The sequence below is a fragment of the Pseudophryne corroboree genome, chromosome 4 (genome assembly GCF_028390025.1).
Source record: "Pseudophryne corroboree isolate aPseCor3 chromosome 4, aPseCor3.hap2, whole genome shotgun sequence".
NCBI lineage: Eukaryota > Metazoa > Chordata > Amphibia > Anura > Myobatrachidae > Pseudophryne > Pseudophryne corroboree.
Window position 1 is genome coordinate 31118116 of NC_086447.1, and position 17863 is coordinate 31135978.

At 37.1% G+C, this 17863-nt stretch overlaps 14 non-coding genes across 14 annotated transcripts; all 14 read right to left on the reverse strand.

The window, feature by feature from the left end:
• Positions 1–2684: 2684 nt before the first annotated feature.
• On the reverse strand, positions 2685–2756 carry TRNAG-UCC (transfer RNA glycine (anticodon UCC)). Its single transcript has one exon. It is a non-coding gene; the product is annotated as a tRNA-Gly (tRNA).
• A 428-nt stretch (positions 2757–3184) lies between these two features.
• TRNAG-UCC (transfer RNA glycine (anticodon UCC)) lies at positions 3185–3256 on the reverse strand. The gene has a single exon. It is a non-coding gene; the product is annotated as a tRNA-Gly (tRNA).
• A 928-nt stretch (positions 3257–4184) lies between these two features.
• TRNAG-UCC (transfer RNA glycine (anticodon UCC)) lies at positions 4185–4256 on the reverse strand. Its single transcript has one exon. It is a non-coding gene; the product is annotated as a tRNA-Gly (tRNA).
• Positions 4257–5684: 1428 nt separating this feature from the next.
• TRNAG-UCC (transfer RNA glycine (anticodon UCC)) lies at positions 5685–5756 on the reverse strand. Its single transcript has one exon. It is a non-coding gene; the product is annotated as a tRNA-Gly (tRNA).
• A 1428-nt stretch (positions 5757–7184) lies between these two features.
• Positions 7185–7256, reverse strand: TRNAG-UCC (transfer RNA glycine (anticodon UCC)). The gene has a single exon. It is a non-coding gene; the product is annotated as a tRNA-Gly (tRNA).
• Positions 7257–7684: 428 nt separating this feature from the next.
• Positions 7685–7756, reverse strand: TRNAI-UAU (transfer RNA isoleucine (anticodon UAU)). Its single transcript has one exon. It is a non-coding gene; the product is annotated as a tRNA-Ile (tRNA).
• A 428-nt stretch (positions 7757–8184) lies between these two features.
• Positions 8185–8256, reverse strand: TRNAG-UCC (transfer RNA glycine (anticodon UCC)). The gene has a single exon. It is a non-coding gene; the product is annotated as a tRNA-Gly (tRNA).
• Positions 8257–9677: 1421 nt separating this feature from the next.
• Positions 9678–9749, reverse strand: TRNAR-UCU (transfer RNA arginine (anticodon UCU)). The gene has a single exon. It is a non-coding gene; the product is annotated as a tRNA-Arg (tRNA).
• A 1928-nt stretch (positions 9750–11677) lies between these two features.
• Positions 11678–11749, reverse strand: TRNAG-UCC (transfer RNA glycine (anticodon UCC)). The gene has a single exon. It is a non-coding gene; the product is annotated as a tRNA-Gly (tRNA).
• A 1268-nt stretch (positions 11750–13017) lies between these two features.
• TRNAG-UCC (transfer RNA glycine (anticodon UCC)) lies at positions 13018–13089 on the reverse strand. The gene has a single exon. It is a non-coding gene; the product is annotated as a tRNA-Gly (tRNA).
• A 1428-nt stretch (positions 13090–14517) lies between these two features.
• TRNAG-UCC (transfer RNA glycine (anticodon UCC)) lies at positions 14518–14589 on the reverse strand. The gene has a single exon. It is a non-coding gene; the product is annotated as a tRNA-Gly (tRNA).
• A 928-nt stretch (positions 14590–15517) lies between these two features.
• Positions 15518–15589, reverse strand: TRNAG-UCC (transfer RNA glycine (anticodon UCC)). Its single transcript has one exon. It is a non-coding gene; the product is annotated as a tRNA-Gly (tRNA).
• Positions 15590–16187: 598 nt separating this feature from the next.
• TRNAG-UCC (transfer RNA glycine (anticodon UCC)) lies at positions 16188–16259 on the reverse strand. The gene has a single exon. It is a non-coding gene; the product is annotated as a tRNA-Gly (tRNA).
• Positions 16260–17527: 1268 nt separating this feature from the next.
• Positions 17528–17599, reverse strand: TRNAG-UCC (transfer RNA glycine (anticodon UCC)). The gene has a single exon. It is a non-coding gene; the product is annotated as a tRNA-Gly (tRNA).
• Positions 17600–17863: the final 264 nt, after the last annotated feature.

Consider the following 17863-nt stretch of genomic DNA (forward strand, 5'->3'; position numbering starts at 1 on the left):
CACCTCAGTGAACTTTGTAAAATGTATTTACAAATCTTTAATCAGGCAGTGGTGGAATCAAAAGGCATCTGCTAAGAAGGAATCATGCTTTCTTCAAAGATTTTAAAATTTTCTATGTACCTTGTTATCTGAGCATATCTTAAGCAACAACTATAAGTGTGAAAACAGCACATAAGGAAAAGGATGCATTGGCCAGGAATTGAAACCGGGTAAACTGCTTGGAAGGCAGCTATGCTCACCACTATACCACCAATGCTTGAGCACTTTTCTAATGCATATAGTGGCCAATATGGAAATCACAACAACTGTTTGAAAGATATTTATAGCCTGCGCTGTAGCACCATTGGTGGAAGATATTCAAACAAAATTGGAAAATTGCATGACATTCACAATTCAAGATTTCGGCTCATCCATACTTAAGGTTTTTATGCACCATAGAACTGATATACAGTGGTATCAAAACTGAGAAAAGAAAAGACCTTTGATGTACTTGCATATGGCACCTCAGTGGACTTTGTAAAATGTATTTACAAATCTTTAATCAAGCAGTGGTGGAATCAAAAGTCATCTGCTAAGAAGGAATCATGATTTCTACAAAGATTTTAACATTTTCTTTGGACCTTGTCATCTGAGCATATCTTAAGCAACAACTATAAGTGCGAAAACAGCACATAAGGAAAAGGATGCATTGGCCGGGAATCGAACCCGGATCAACTGCTTGGAAGGAAGTTATGCTCACCACTATACCACCAATGCTTGAGCACTTTTCAAATGCATATAGTGTCCAATATGGAAATCACAACAACTGTTTGAAAGATATTTATAGCCTGCGCTGTAGCACCATTGGTGGTAGATATTTAAACAAAATTGGCAAATTGCATGACATTCACAATTTAAGATTTAGGCTCATCCATACTTAAGGTTTTAATGCACCATTGAACTGATATACAGTGGTATCAAAACTGAGAAAAGAAAAGACCTTTGATGTACTTGCATATGACACCTCAGTGAACTTTGTAAAATGTATTTACAAATCTTTAATCAGGCAGTGGTGGAATCAAAAGGCATCTGCTAAGAAGGAATCATGCTTTCTTCAAACATTTTAAAATTTTCTATGTACCTTGTTATCTGAGCATATCTTAAGCAACAACTATAAGTGTGAAAACAGCACATAAGGAAAAGGATGCATTGGCCAGGAATTGAAACCGGGTAAACTGCTTGGAAGGCAGCTATGCTCACCACTATACCACCAATGCTTGAGCACTTTTCTAATGCATATAGTGGCCAATATGGAAATCACAACAACTGTTTGAAAGATATTTATAGCCTGCGCTGTAGCACCATTGGTGGAAGATATTCAAACAAAATTGGAAAATTGCATGACATTCACAATTCAAGATTTCGGCTCATCCATACTTAAGGTTTTTATGCACCATAGAACTGATATACAGTGGTATCAAAACTGAGAAAAGAAAAGACCTTTGATGTACTTGCATATGGCACCTCAGTGGACTTTGTAAAATGTATTTACAAATCTTTAATCAAGCAGTGGTGGAATCAAAAGTCATCTGCTAAGAAGGAATCATGATTTCTACAAAGATTTTAAAATTTTCTATGGACCTTGTCATCTGAGCATATCTTAAGCAACAACTATAAGTGTGAAAACAGCACATAAGGAAAAGGATGCATTGGCCGGGAATCGAACCCGAGTCAACTGCTTGGAAGGAAGTTATGCTCACCACTATACCACCAATGCTTGAGCACTTTTCAAATGCATATAGTGTCCAATATGGAAATCACAACAACTGTTTGAAAGATATTTATAGCCTGCGCTGTAGCACCATTGGTGGTAGATATTTAAACAAAATTGGCAAATTGCATGACATTCACAATTTAAGATTTAGGCTCATCCATACTTAAGGTTTTAATGCACCATTGAACTGATATACAGTGGTATCAAAACTGAGAAAAGAAAAGACATTTGATGTACTTACATATGGCACCTCAGTGAACTTTGTAAAATGTGTTTACAAATCTTTAATCAGGCAGTGGTGGAATCAAAAGTAATCTGCTAAGAAGGAATCATGATTTCTACAAAGATTTTAACATTTTCTATGGACCTTGTCATCTGAGCATATCTTAAGCAACAACTATAAGTGCGAAAACAGCACATAAGGAAAAGGATGCATTGGCCGGGAATCAAACCCAGGTTAACTGCTTAGAAGGTAGCTATGCTCACCACTATACCACCAATGCTTGAGCACTTTTCAAACGCATATAGTGGCCAATATGGAAATCACAACAACTGTTTGAAAGATATTTATAGCCTGCGCTGTAGCACCATTGGTGGAAGATATTTAAACAAAATTGGCAAATTGCATGACATTCACAATTCAAGATTTAGGCTCATCCATACTTAAGGTTTTTATGCACCATAGAACTGATATACAGTGGTATCAAAACTGAGAAAAGAAAAGACCTTTGATGTACTTGCATATGGCACCTCAGTGAACTTTTTAAAATGTATTTACAAATCTTTAATCAAGCAGTGGTGGAATCAAAAGTCATCTGCTAAGAAGGAATCATGATTTCTACAAAGATTTTAACATTTTCTATGGACCTTGTCATCTGAGCATATCTTAAGCAACAACTATAAGTGTGAAAACAGCATATAAGGAAAAGAATGCATTGGCCGGGATTCGAACCCGGGTCAACTGCTTGGAAGGCAGCTATGCTCACCACTATACCACCAATGCTTGAGCACTTTTCAAGTGCATATAGTGGTCAATATGGAAATCACAACAACTGTTTGAAAGATATTTATAGCCTGCGCTGTAGCACCATTGGTGGAAGATATTCAAACAAAATTGTCAAATTGCATGGCATTCACAATTCAAGATTTAGGCTCATCCATACTTAAGGTTTTTATGCACCATTGAACTGATATACAGTGGTATCAAAACTGATAAAAGAAAAGACCTTTGATGTACTTGCATATGGCACCTCAGTGAACTTTGTAAAATGTGTTTACAAATCTTTAATCAGGCAGTGGTGGAATCAAAAATAATCTGCTAAGAAGGAATCATGATTTCTACAAAGATTTTAACATTTTCTATGGACCTTGTCATCTGAGCATATCTTAAGCAACAACTATAAGTGCGAAAACAGCACATAAGGAAAAGGATGCATTGGCCGGGAATCGAACCCGGGTCAACTGCTTGGAAGGAAGTTATGCTCACCACTATACCACCAATGCTTGAGCACTTTTCAAATGCATATAGTGTCCAATATGGAAATCACAACAACTGTTTGAAAGATATTTATAGCCTGCGCTGTAGCACCATTGGTGGTAGATATTTAAACAAAATTGGCAAATTGCATGACATTCACAATTTAAGATTTAGGCTCATCCATACTTAAGGTTTTAATGCACCATTGAACTGATATACAGTGGTATCAAAACTGAGAAAAGAAAAGACCTTTGATGTACTTGCATATGGCACCTCAGTGAACTTTGTAAAATGTATTTACAAATCTTTAATCAGGCAGTGGTGGAATCAAAAGGCATCTGCTAAGAAGGAATCATGCTTTCTTCAAAGATTTTAAAATTTTCTATGTACCTTGTTATCTGAGCATATCTTAAGCAACAACTATAAGTGTGAAAACAGCACATAAGGAAAAGGATGCATTGGCCAGGAATTGAAACCGGGTAAACTGCTTGGAAGGCAGCTATGCTCACCACTATACCACCAATGCTTGAGCACTTTTCTAATGCATATAGTGGCCAATATGGAAATCACAACAACTGTTTGAAAGATATTTATAGCCTGCGCTGTAGCACCATTGGTGGAAGATATTCAAACAAAATTGGAAAATTGCATGACATTCACAATTCAAGATTTCGGCTCATCCATACTTAAGGTTTTTATGCACCATAGAACTGATATACAGTGGTATCAAAACTGAGAAAAGAAAAGACCTTTGATGTACTTGCATATGGCACCTCAGTGGACTTTGTAAAATGTATTTACAAATCTTTAATCAAGCAGCGGTGGAATCAAAAGTCATCTGCTAAGAAGGAATCATGATTTCTACAAAGATTTTAAAATTTTCTATGGACCTTGTCATCTGAGCATATCTTAAGCAACAACTATAAGTGTGAAAACAGCATATAAGGAAAAGAATGCATTGGCCGGGATTCGAACCCGGGTCAACTGCTTGGAAGGCAGCTATGCTCACCACTATACCACCAATGCTTGAGCACTTTTCAAGTGCATATAGTGGTCAATATGGAAATCACAACAACTGTTTGAAAGATATTTATAGCCTGCGCTGTAGCACCATTGGTGGAAGATAATCAAACAAAATTGTCAAATTGCATGACATTCACAATTCAAGATTTAGGCTCATCCATACTTAAGGTTTTTATGCACCATTGAACTGATATACAGTGGTATCAAAACTGATAAAAGAAAAGACCTTTGATGTACTTGCATATGGCACCTCAGTGAACTTTGTAAAATGTGTTTACAAATCTTTAATCAGGCAGTGGTGGAATCAAAAATAATCTGCTAAGAAGGAATCATGATTTCTACAAAGATTTTAACATTTTCTTTGGACCTTGTCATCTGAGCATATCTTAAGCAACAACTATAAGTGCGAAAACAGCACATAAGGAAAAGGATGCATTGGCCGGGAATCGAGCCCGGGTCAACTGCTTGGTAGGAAGTTATGCTCACCACTATACCACCAATGCTTGAGCACTTTTCAAATGCATATAGTGTCCAATATGGAAATCACAACAACTGTTTGAAAGATATTTATAGCCTGCGCTGTAGCACCATTGGTGGTAGATATTTAAACAAAATTGGCAAATTGCATGACATTCACAATTTAAGATTTAGGCTCATCCATACTTAAGGTTTTAATGCACCATTGAACTGATATACAGTGGTATCAAAACTGAGAAAAGAAAAGACCTTTGATGTACTTGCATATGGCACCTCAGTGAACTTTGTAAAATGTATTTACAAATCTTTAATCAGGCAGTGGTGGAATCAAAAGGCATCTGCTAAGAAGGAATCATGCTTTCTTCAAAGATTTTTAAATTTTCTATGTACCTTGTTATCTGAGCATATCTTAAGCAACAACTAAAAGTGTGAAAACAGCACATAAGGAAAAGGATGCATTGGCCAGGAATTGAAACCGGGTAAACTGCTTGGAAGGCAGCTATGCTCACCACTATACCACCAATGCTTGAGCACTTTTCAAATGCATATAGTGGCCAATATGGAAATCACAACAACTGTTTGAAAGATATTTATAGCCTGCGCTGTAGCACCATTGGTGGAAGATATTCAAACAAAATTGGAAAATTGCATGACATTCACAATTCAAGATTTAGGCTCATCCATACTTAAGGTTTTTATGCACCATAGAACTGATATACAGTGGTATCAAAACTGAGAAAAGAAAAGACCTTTGATGTACTTGCATATGGCACCTCAGTGAACTTTTTAAAATGTATTTACAAATCTTTAATCAAGCAGTGGTGGAATCAATAGTCATCTGCTAAGAAGGAATCATGATTTCTACAAAGATTTTAACATTTTCTATGGACCTTGTCATCTGAGCATATCTTAAGCAACAACTATAAGTGTGAAAACAGCACATAAGGAAAAGAATGCATTGGCCGGGAATCGAACCCGGGTCAACTACTTGGAAGGCAGCTATGCTCACCACTATACCACCAATGCTTGAGTACTTTTCAAATGCATATAGTGGTCAATATGGAAATCACAACAACTGTTTGAAAGATATTTATTGCCTGCGCTGTAGCACCATTGGTGGAAGATATTCAAACAAAATTGTCAAATTGCATGGCATTCACAATTCAAGATTTAGGCTCATCCATACTTAAGGTTTTTATGCACCATTGAACTGATATACAGTGGTATCAAAACTGAGAAAAGAAAAGACCTTTGATGTACTTGCATATGGCACCTCAGTGAACTTTGTAAAATGTGTTTACAAATCTTTAATCAGGCAGTGGTGGAATCAAAAGTAATCTGCTAAGAAGGAATCATGATTTCTACAAAGATTTTAACATTTTCTATGGACCTTGTCATCTGAGCATATCTTAAGCAACAACTATAAGTGCGAAAACAGCACATAAGGAAAAGGATGCATTGGCCGGGAATCGAACCCAGGTCAACTGTTTATAAGGCAGCTATGCTCACCACTATACCACCAATGCTTGAGCACTTTTCAAATGCATATAGTGGCCAATATGGAAATCACAACAACTGTTTGAAAGATATTTATAGCCTGCGCTGTAGCACCATTGGTGGTAGATATTTAAACAAAATTGGCAAATTGCATGACATTCACAATTCAAGATTTAGGCTCATCCATACTTAAGGTTTTTATGCACCATTGAACTGATATACAGTGGTATCAAAACTGAGAAAAGAAAAGACCTTTGATGTACTTGCATATGGCACCTCAGTGAACTTTTTAAAATGTATTTACAAATCTTTAATCAAGCAGTGGTGGAATCAAAAGTCATCTGCTAAGAAGGAATCATGATTTCTACAAAGATTTTAACATTTTCTATGGACCTTGTCATCTGAGCATATCTTAAGCAACAACTATAAGTGTGAAAACAGCACATGAGGAAAAGAATGCATTGGCCGGGAATCGAACCCGGGTCAACTGCTTGGAAGGTAGCTATGCTCAACACTATACCACCAATGCTTGAGCACTTCTTAAATGCATATAGTGGCCAATATGGAAATCACAAGAACTGTTTGAAAGATATTTAAAGCCTGCGCTGTAGCACCATTGGTGGAAGATATTCAAACAAAATTGGAAAATTGCATGACATTCACAATTCAAGATTTAGGCTGATACATACTTAAGGATTTTATGCACCATAGAACTGATATACAGTGGTATCAAAACTGAGAAAAGAAAAGACCTTTGATGTACTTGCATATGGCACCTCAGTGAACTTTGTAAAATGTGTTTACAAATCTTTAATCAGGCAGTGGTGGAATCAAAAGTCATCTGCTAAGAAGGAATCATGATTTCTACATAGATTTTAACATTTTCTATGGACCTTGTCATCTGAGCATATCTTAAGCAACAACTATAAGTGTGAAAACAGCACATAAGGAAAATAATGCATTGGCCGGGAATCGAACCCGGGTCAACTGCTTGGAAGGCAGCTATGCTCACCACTATACCACCAATGCTTGAGTACTTTTCCAATGCATATAGTGGTCAATATGGAAATCACAACAACTGTTTGAAAGATATTTATTGCCTGCGCTGTAGCACCATTGGTGGAAGATATTCAAACAAAATTGTCAAATTGCATGGCATTCACAATTCAAGATTTAGGCTCATCCATACTTAAGGTTTTTATGCACCATTGAACTGATATACAGTGGTATCAAAACTGAGAAAAGAAAAGACCTTTGATGTACTTGCATATGGCACCTCAGTGAACTTTGTAAAATGTGTTTACAAATCTTTAATCAGGCAGTGGTGGATTCAAAAGTAATCTGCTAAGAAGGAATCATGATTTCTACAAAGATCTTAACATTTTCTATGGACCTTGTCATCTGAGCATATCTTAAGCAACAACTATAAGTGCGAAAACAGCACATAAGGAAAAGGATGCATTGGCCGGGAATCGAACCCAGGTCAACTGCTTATAAGGCAGCTATGCTCACCACTATACCACCAATGCTTGAGCACTTTTCAAATGCATATAGTGGCCAATATGGAAATCACAACAACTGTTTGAAAGATATTTATAGCCTGCGCTGTAGCACCATTGGTGGTAGATATTTAAACAAAATTGGCAAATTGCATGACATTCACAATTCAAGATTTAGGCTCATCCATACTTAAGGTTTTTATGCACCATTGAACTGATATACAGTGGTATCAAAACTGAGAAAAGAAAAGACCTTTGATGTACTTGCATATGGCACCTCAGTGAACTTTGTAAAATGTGCTTACATATCTTTAATCAGGCAGTGGTGGAATCAAAAGTAATCTGCTAAGAAGGAATCATGATTTCTACAAAGATTTTAACATTTTCTATGGACCTTGTCATCTGAGCATATCTTAAGCAACAACTATAAGTGCGAAAACAGCACATAAGGAAAAGGATGCATTGGCCGGGAATCGAACCCGGGTCTACTGCTTGGAAGGCAGTTATGCTCACCACTATACCAGCAATGCTTGAGCATTTTTCAAGTGCATATAGTGGCCAATAAGGAAATCACAACAACTGTTTGAAAGGTATTTATAGCCTGCGCTGTAGCACCATTGGTGGAAGATATTCAAACAAAATTGGAAAATTGCATGACATTCACAATTCAAGATTTAGGCTCATCCATACTTAAGTATTTTTATGCACCATTGAACTGATATACAGTGGTATCAAAACTGAGAAAAGAAAAGACGTTTGATTTACTTGCATATGGCACCTCAGTGAACTTTGTAAAATGTATTTACAAATCTTTAATCAAACAGTGGTGGAATCAAAAGTCATCTGCTAAGAAGGAATCATGATTTCTACAAAGATTTTAACATTTTCTATGGACCTTGTCATCTGAGCATATCTTAAGCAACAACTATAAGTGTGAAAACAGCACATAAGGAAAAGAATGCATTGGCTGGGAATCGAACACAGGTCAACTGGTGGGAAGGAAGCTATGCTCACCACTACACCACCAATGCTTGAGCACTTTTCAAATGCATATAGTGGTCAATATGGAAATCACAACAACTGTTTTAAAGATATTTATAGCCTGCGCTGTAGCACCATTGGTGGAAGATATTCAAACAAAATTGTCAAATTGCATGGCATTCACAATTCAAGATTTAGGCTCATCCATACTTAAGGTTTTTATGCATCATTGAACTGATATACAGTGGTATCAAAACTGAGAAAAGAAAAGACCTTTGATGTACTTGCATATGGCACCTCAGTGAACTTTGTAAAATGTGTTTACAAATCTTTAATCAGGCAGTGGTGGAATCAAAAGTCATCTGCTAAGAAGGAATCATGATTTCTACAAAGATTTTAACATTTTCTATGGACCTTGTCATCTGAGCATATCTTAAGCAACAACTATAAGTGCGAAAACAGCACATAAGGAAAAGAATGCATTGGCCGGAAATCGAACCCGGATCAACTGCATGGAAGGCAGCTATTCTCACCACTATACCACCAATGCTTGAGCACTTTCCAAATGCATATAGTGGTCAATATGGAAATCACAACTGTTTTAAAGATATTTATAGCCTGCGCTGTAGCAGGTGGAAGATATTCAAACAAAATTGGCAAATTGCATGACATTCACAATTCAAGATTTAGGCTCATCCATACTTAAGGTTTTTATGCACCATAGAACTGATATACAGTGGTATCAAAACTGAGAAAAGAAAAGACCTTTGATGTACTTGCATATGGCACCTCAGTGAACTTTGTAAAATATATTTACAAATCTTTAATCAAGCAGTGGTGGAATCAAAAGTCATCTGCTAAGAAGGAATCATGATTTCTACAAAGAATTAAACATTTTCTATGGACCTTGTCATCTGAGCATATCTTAAGCAACAACTATAAGTGTGAAAACAGCACATAAGGAAAATAATGTATTAGCCGGGAATCGAACCCGGGTCAACTGCTTAGAATGCAGCTATGCTCACCACTATACCACCAATGCTTGAGCACTTTTCAAGTGCATATTGTGGCCAATATGGAAATCACAACAACTGTTTGAAAGATATTTATAGCCTGCGCTGTAGCACCATTGGTGGTAGATATTTAAACAAAATTGGCAAATTGCATGACATTCACAATTCAAGATTTAGGCTCATCCATACTTAAGGTTTTTATGCACCATTGAACTGATATACAGTGGTATCAAAACTGAGAAAAGAAAAGACCTTTGATGTACTTGCATATGGCACCTCAGTGAACTTTGTAAAATGTGTTTACAAATCTTTAATCAGGCAGTGGTGGAATCAAAAGTCATCTGCTAAGAAGAAATCATGATTTCTACAAAGATTTTAACATTTTCTATGGACCTTGTCATCTGAGCATATCTTAAGCAACAACTATAAGTGCGAATACAGCACATAAGGAAAAGGATGCATTGGCTGGGAATCGAACCCAGGTCAACTGCTTGGAAGGCAGCTATGCTCACCACTATACCAACAACACTTAAGCATTTTTCAAGTGCATATAGTGGCCAATAAGGAAATCACAACAACTGTTTGAAAGATATTTATAGCCTGCGCTGTAGCACCATTGGTGGAAGATATTCAAACAAAATTGTCAAATTGCATGGCATTCACAATTCAAGATTTAGGCTCATCCATACTTAAGGTTTTTATGCACCATAGAACTGATATACAGTGGTATCAAAACTGAGAAAAGAAAAGACCTTTGATGTACTTGCATATGGCACCTCAGTGGACTTTGTAAAATGTATTTACAAATCTTTAATCAAGCAGTGGTGGAATCAAAAGTCATCTGCTAAGAAGGAATCATGATTTCTACAAAGATTTTAACATTTTCTATGGACCTTGTCATCTGAGCATATCTTAAACAACAACTATAAGTGTGAAAACAGCACATAAGGAAAAGAATGCATTGGCTGGGAATCGAACACGGGTCAACTGGTGAGAAGGCAGCTATGCTCACCACTACACCACCAATGCTTGAGCACTTTTCAAATGCATATAGTGGCCAATATGGAAATCACAACAACTGTTTGAAAGATATTTATAGCCTGCGCTGTAGCACCATTGGTGGAAGATATTCAAACAAAATTGGCAAATTGCATGACATTCACAATTCAAGATTTAGGCTCATCCATACTTAAGGTTTTTATGCATCATTGAACTGATATACAGTGGTATCAAAACTGAGAAAAGAAAAGACCTTTGATGTACTTGCATATGGCACCTCAGTGAACTTTGTAAAATGTATTTACAAATCTTTAATCAAGCAGTGGTGGAATCAAAAGTCATCTGCTAAGAAGGAATCATGATTTCTACAAAGATTTTAACATTTTCTATGGACCTTGTCATCTGAGCATATCTTAAGCAACAACTATAAGTGTGAAAACAGCACATAAGGAAAAGAATGCATTGGCCAGGAATTGAAACCCGGTAAACTGCTTGGAAGGCAGCAAAGCTCACCACTATACCACCAATGCTTGAGCACTTTTCAAATGCATATAGTGGCCAATATGGAAATCACAACAACTGTGTGAAAGATATTTATAGCCTTCGCTGTAGCACCATTGGTGGTAGATATTTAAACAAAATTGGCAAATTGCATGACATTCACAATTCAAGATTTAGGCTCATCCATACTTAAGGTTTTTATGCACCATTGAACTGATATACAGTGGTATCAAAACTGAGAAAAGAAAAGACCTTTGATGTACTTGCATATGGCACCTCAGTGAACTTTGTAAAATGTGTTTACATATCTTTAATCAGGCAGTGGTGGAATCAAAAGTAATCTGCTAAGAAGGAATCATGATTTCTACAAAGATTTTAACATTTTCTATGGACCTTGTCATCTGAGCATATCTTAAGCAACAACTATAAGTGCGAATACAGCACATAAGGAAAAGGATGCATTGGCTGGGAATCGAACCCGGGTCAACTGCTTGGAAGGCAGCTATGCTCACCACTATACCACCAATGCTTGAGCATTTTTCAAGTGCATATAGTGGCCAATAAGTAAATCTCAACAACTGTTTGAAAGATATTTATAGCCTGCGCTGTAGCACCATTGGTGGAAGATGCATTGGCCAGGAATTGAAACCGGGTAAACTGCTTGGAAGGCAGCTATGCTCACCACTATACCACCAATGCTTGAGCACTTTTCAAATGCATATAGTGGCCAATATGGAAATCACAAGAACTGTTTGAAAGATATTTAAAGCCTGCGCTGTAGAACCATTGGTGGAAGATATTCAAACAAAATTGGAAAATTGCATGACATTCACAATTCAAGATTTAGGCTCATCCATACTTAAGGTTTTTATGCACCATAGAACTGATATACAGTGGTATCAAAACTGAGAAAAGAAAAGACCTTTGATGTACTTGCATATGGCACCTCAGTGAACTTTGTAAAATGTGTTTACATATCTTTAATCAGGCAGTGGTGGAATCAAAAGTAATCTGCTAAGAAGGAATCATGATTTCTACAAAGATTTTAACATTTTCTATGGACCTTGTCATCTGAGCATATCTTAAGCAACAACTATAAGTGCGAATACAGCACATAAGGAAAAGGATGCATTGGCTGGGAATCGAACCCGGGTCACCTGCTTGGAAGGCAGCTATGCTCACCACTATACCACCAATGCTTGAGCATTTTTCAAGTGCATATAGTGGCCAATAAGGAAATCACAACAACTGTTTGAAAGATATTTATAGCCTGCGCTGTAGCACCATTGGTGGAAGATGCATTGGCCAGGAATTGAAACCGGGTAAACTGCTTGGAAGGCAGCTATGCTCACCACTATACCACCAATGCTTGAGCACTTTTCAAATGCATATAGTGGCCAATATGGAAATCACAAGAACTGTTTGAAAGATATTTAAAGCCTGCGCTGTAGAACCATTGGTGGAAGATATTCAAACAAAATTGGAAAATTGCATGACATTCACAATTCAAGATTTAGGCTCATCCATACTTAAGGTTTTTATGCACTATAGAACTGATATACAGTGGTATCAAAACTGAGAAAAGAAAAGACCTTTGATGTACTTGCATATGGCACCTCAGTGAACTTTTTAAAATGTATTTACAAATCTTTAATCAAGCAGTGGTGGAATCAAAAGTCATCTGCTAAGAAGGAATCATGATTTCTACATAGATTTTAACATTTTCTATGGACCTTGTCATCTGAGCATATCTTAAGCAACAACTATAAGTGTGAAAACAGCACATAAGGAAAAGAATGCATTGGCCGGGAATCGAACCCGGGTCAACTGCTTGGAAGGCAGCTACGCTCACCACTATACCACCAATGCTTGAGCACTTTTCAAATGCATATAGTGGCCGATATGGAAATCACAAGAACTGTTTGAAAGATATTTAAAGCCTGCGCTGTAGCACCATTGGTGGAAGATATTCAAACAAAATTGGAAAATTGCATGACATTCACAATTCAAGATTTAGGCTCATCCATACTTAAGGTTTTTATGCACCATTGAACTGATATACAGTGGTATCAAAACTGAGAAAAGAAAAGACCTTTGATGTACTTGCATATGGCACCTCAGTGAACTTTGTAAAATGTGTTTACAAATCTTTAATCAGGCAGTGGTGGAATCAAAAGTCATCTGCTAAGAAGGAATCATGATTTCTACATAGATTTTAACATTTTCTATGGACCTTGTCATCTGAGCATATCTTAAGCAACAACTATAAGTGTGAAAACAGCACATAAGGAAAAGAATGTATTGGCCGGGAATCGAACCCGGGTCAATTAGTGGGAAGGCAGCTATGCTCACCACTATACCACCAATGCTTGAGCACGATTCAAATGCATATAGTGGTCAATATGGAAATCACAACAACTGTTTGAAAGATATTTATAGCCTGCGCTGTAGCACCATTGGTGGAAGATATTCAAACAAAATTGTCAAATTGCATGACATTCACAATTCAAGATTTAGGCTGATACATACTTAAGGTTTTTATGCATCATTGAACTGATATACAGTGGTATCAAAACTGAGAAAAGAAAAGACCTTTGATGTACTTGCATATGGCACCTCAGTGAACTTTGTAAAATGTGTTTACAAATCTTTAATCAAGCAGTGGTGGAATCAAAAGTCATCTGCTAAGAAGGAATCATGATTTCTACAAAGAATTTAACATTTTCTATGGACCTTGTCATCTGAGCATATCTTAAGCAACAACTATAAGTGTGAAAACAGCACATAAGGAGAAGAATGTATTGGCCGGGAATCGAACCTGGGTCAACTGTTTGGAAGGCAGCTATGCTCACCACTATACCACCAATGCTTGAGCACTTTTCAGATGCATATAGTGGTCAATATGGAAATCACAACAACTGTTTGAAAGATATTTATAGCCTGCGCTGTAGCACCATTGGTGGAAGATATTCAAACAAAATTGGAAAATTGCATGGCATTCACAATTCAAGATTTAGGCTCATCCATACTTAAGGTTTTTATGCATCATTGAACTGATATACAGTGGTATCAAAACTGAGAAAAGAAAAGACCTTTGATGTACTTGCATATGGCACCTCAGTGAACTTTGTAAAATGTGTTTACAAATCTTTAATCAGGCAGTGGTGGAATCAAAAGTAATCTGCTAAGAAGGAATCATGATTTCTACAAAGATTTTAACATTTTCTATGGACTTTGTCATCTGAGCATATCTTAAGCAACAACTATAAGTGCGAAAACAGCACATAAGGAAAAGGATGCATTGGCCGGGAATCGAACCCGGGTCAACTGCTTGGAAGGCAGCTATGCTCACCACTATAACACCAATGCTTGAGCACTTTTCAAGTGCATATAGTGGCCAATATGGAAATCACAACAACTGTTTGAAAGATATTTATAGCCTGTGCTGTAGCACCATTGGTGGTAGATATTCAAACAAAATTGGCAAATTGCATGACATTCACAATTCAAGATTTAGGCTCATCCATACTTAAGGTTTTAATGCACCATTGAACTGATATACAGTGGTATCAAAACTGAGAAAAGAAAAGACCTTTGATGTACTTGCATATGGCACCTCAGTGAACTTTGTAAAATGTGTTTACAAATCTTTAATCAGGCAGTGGTGGAATCAAAAGTAATCTGCTAAGAAGGAATCATGATTTCTACAAAGATTTTAACATTTTCTATGGACTTTGTCATCTGAGCATATCTTAAGCAACAACTACAAGTGCGAAAACAGCACATAAGGAAAAGGATGCATTGGCCAGGAATTGAAACCCGGTAAACTGCTTGGAAGGCAGCAAAGCTCACCACTATACCACCAATGCTTGAGCACTTTTCAAATGCATATAGTGGCCAATATGGAAATCACAACAACTGTTTGAAAGATATTTATAGCCTGCGCTGTAGCACCATTGGTGGTAGATATTTAAACAAAATTGGCAAATTGCATGACATTCACAATTCAAGATTTAGGCTCATCCATACTTAAGGTTTTTATGCACCATTGAACTGATATACAGTGGTATCAAAACTGAGAAAAGAAAAGACCTTTGATGTACTTGCATATGGCACCTCAGTGAACTTTGTAAAATGTGTTTACATATCTTTAATCAGGCAGTGGTGGAATCAAAAGTAATCTGCTAAGAAGGAATCATGATTTCTACAAAGATTTTAACATTTTCTATGGACCTTGTCATCTGAGCATATCTTAAGCAACAACTATAAGTGCGAATACAGCACATAAGGAAAAGGATGCATTGGCTGGGAATCGAACCCGGGTCAACTGCTTGGAAGGCAGCTATGCTCACCACTATACCACCAATGCTTGAGCATTTTTCAAGTGCATATAGTGGCCAATAAGGAAATCACAACAACTGTTTGAAAGATATTTATAGCCTGCGCTGTAGCACCATTGGTGGAAGATGCATTGGCCAGGAATTGAAACCGGGTAAACTGCTTGGAAGGCAGCTATGCTCACCACTATACCACCAATGCTTGAGCACTTTTCAAATGCATATAGTGGCCAATATGGAAATCACAAGAACTGTTTGAAAGATATTTAAAGCCTGCGCTGTAGAACCATTGGTGGAAGATATTCAAACAAAATTGGAAAATTGCATGACATTCACAATTCAAGATTTAGGCTCATCCATACTTAAGGTTTTTATGCACCATAGAACTGATATACAGTGGTATCAAAACTGAGAAAAGAAAAGACCTTTGATGTACTTGCATATGGCACCTCAGTGAACTTTGTAAAATGTGTTTACATATCTTTAATCAGGCAGTGGTGGAATCAAAAGTAATCTGCTAAGAAGGAATCATGATTTCTACAAAGATTTTAACATTTTCTATGGACCTTGTCATCTGAGCATATCTTAAGCAACAACTATAAGTGCGAATACAGCACATAAGGAAAAGGATGCATTGGCTGGGAATCGAACCCGGGTCAACTGCTTGGAAGGCAGCTATGCTCACCACTATACCACCAATGCTTGAGCATTTTTCAAGTGCATATAGTGGCCAATAAGTAAATCTCAACAACTGTTTGAAAGATATTTATAGCCTGCGCTGTAGCACCATTGGTGGAAGATGCATTGGCCAGGAATTGAAACCGGGTAAACTGCTTGGAAGGCAGCTATGCTCACCACTATACCACCAATGCTTGAGCACTTTTCAAATGCATATAGTGGCCAATATGGAAATCACAAGAACTGTTTGAAAGATATTTAAAGCCTGCGCTGTAGAACCATTGGTGGAAGATATTCAAACAAAATTGGAAAATTGCATGACATTCACAATTCAAGATTTAGGCTCATCCATACTTAAGGTTTTTATGCACCATAGAACTGATATACAGTGGTATCAAAACTGAGAAAAGAAAAGACCTTTGATGTACTTGCATATGGCACCTCAGTGAACTTTGTAAAATGTGTTTACATATCTTTAATCAGGCAGTGGTGGAATCAAAAGTAATCTGCTAAGAAGGAATCATGATTTCTACAAAGATTTTAACATTTTCTATGGACCTTGTCATCTGAGCATATCTTAAGCAACAACTATAAGTGCGAATACAGCACATAAGGAAAAGGATGCATTGGCTGGGAATCGAACCCGGGTCACCTGCTTGGAAGGCAGCTATGCTCACCACTATACCACCAATGCTTGAGCATTTTTCAAGTGCATATAGTGGCCAATAAGGAAATCACAACAACTGTTTGAAAGATATTTATAGCCTGCGCTGTAGCACCATTGGTGGAAGATGCATTGGCCAGGAATTGAAACCGGGTAAACTGCTTGGAAGGCAGCTATGCTCACCACTATACCACCAATGCTTGAGCACTTTTCAAATGCATATAGTAGCCAATATGGAAATCACAAGAACTGTTTGAAAGATATTTAAAGCCTGCGCTGTAGAACCATTGGTGGAAGATATTCAAACAAAATTGGAAAATTGCATGACATTCACAATTCAAGATTTAGGCTCATCCATACTTAAGGTTTTTATGCACTATAGAACTGATATACAGTGGTATCAAAACTGAGAAAAGAAAAGACCTTTGATGTACTTGCATATGGCACCTCAGTGAACTTTTTAAAATGTATTTACAAATCTTTAATCAAGCAGTGGTGGAATCAAAAGTCATCTGCTAAGAAGGAATCATGATTTCTACATAGATTTTAACATTTTCTATGGACCTTGTCATCTGAGCATATCTTAAGCAACAACTATAAGTGTGAAAACAGCACATAAGGAAAAGAATGCATTGGCCGGGAATCGAACCCGGGTCAACTGCTTGGAAGGCAGCTACGCTCACCACTATACCACCAATGCTTGAGCACTTTTCAAATGCATATAGTGGCCGATATGGAAATCACAAGAACTGTTTGAAAGATATTTAAAGCCTGCGCTGTAGCACCATTGGTGGAAGATATTCAAACAAAATTGGAAAATTGCATGACATTCACAATTCAAGATTTAGGCTCATCCATACTTAAGGTTTTTATGCACCATTGAACTGATATACAGTGGTATCAAAACTGAGAAAAGAAAAGACCTTTGATGTACTTGCATATGGCACCTCAGTGAACTTTGTAA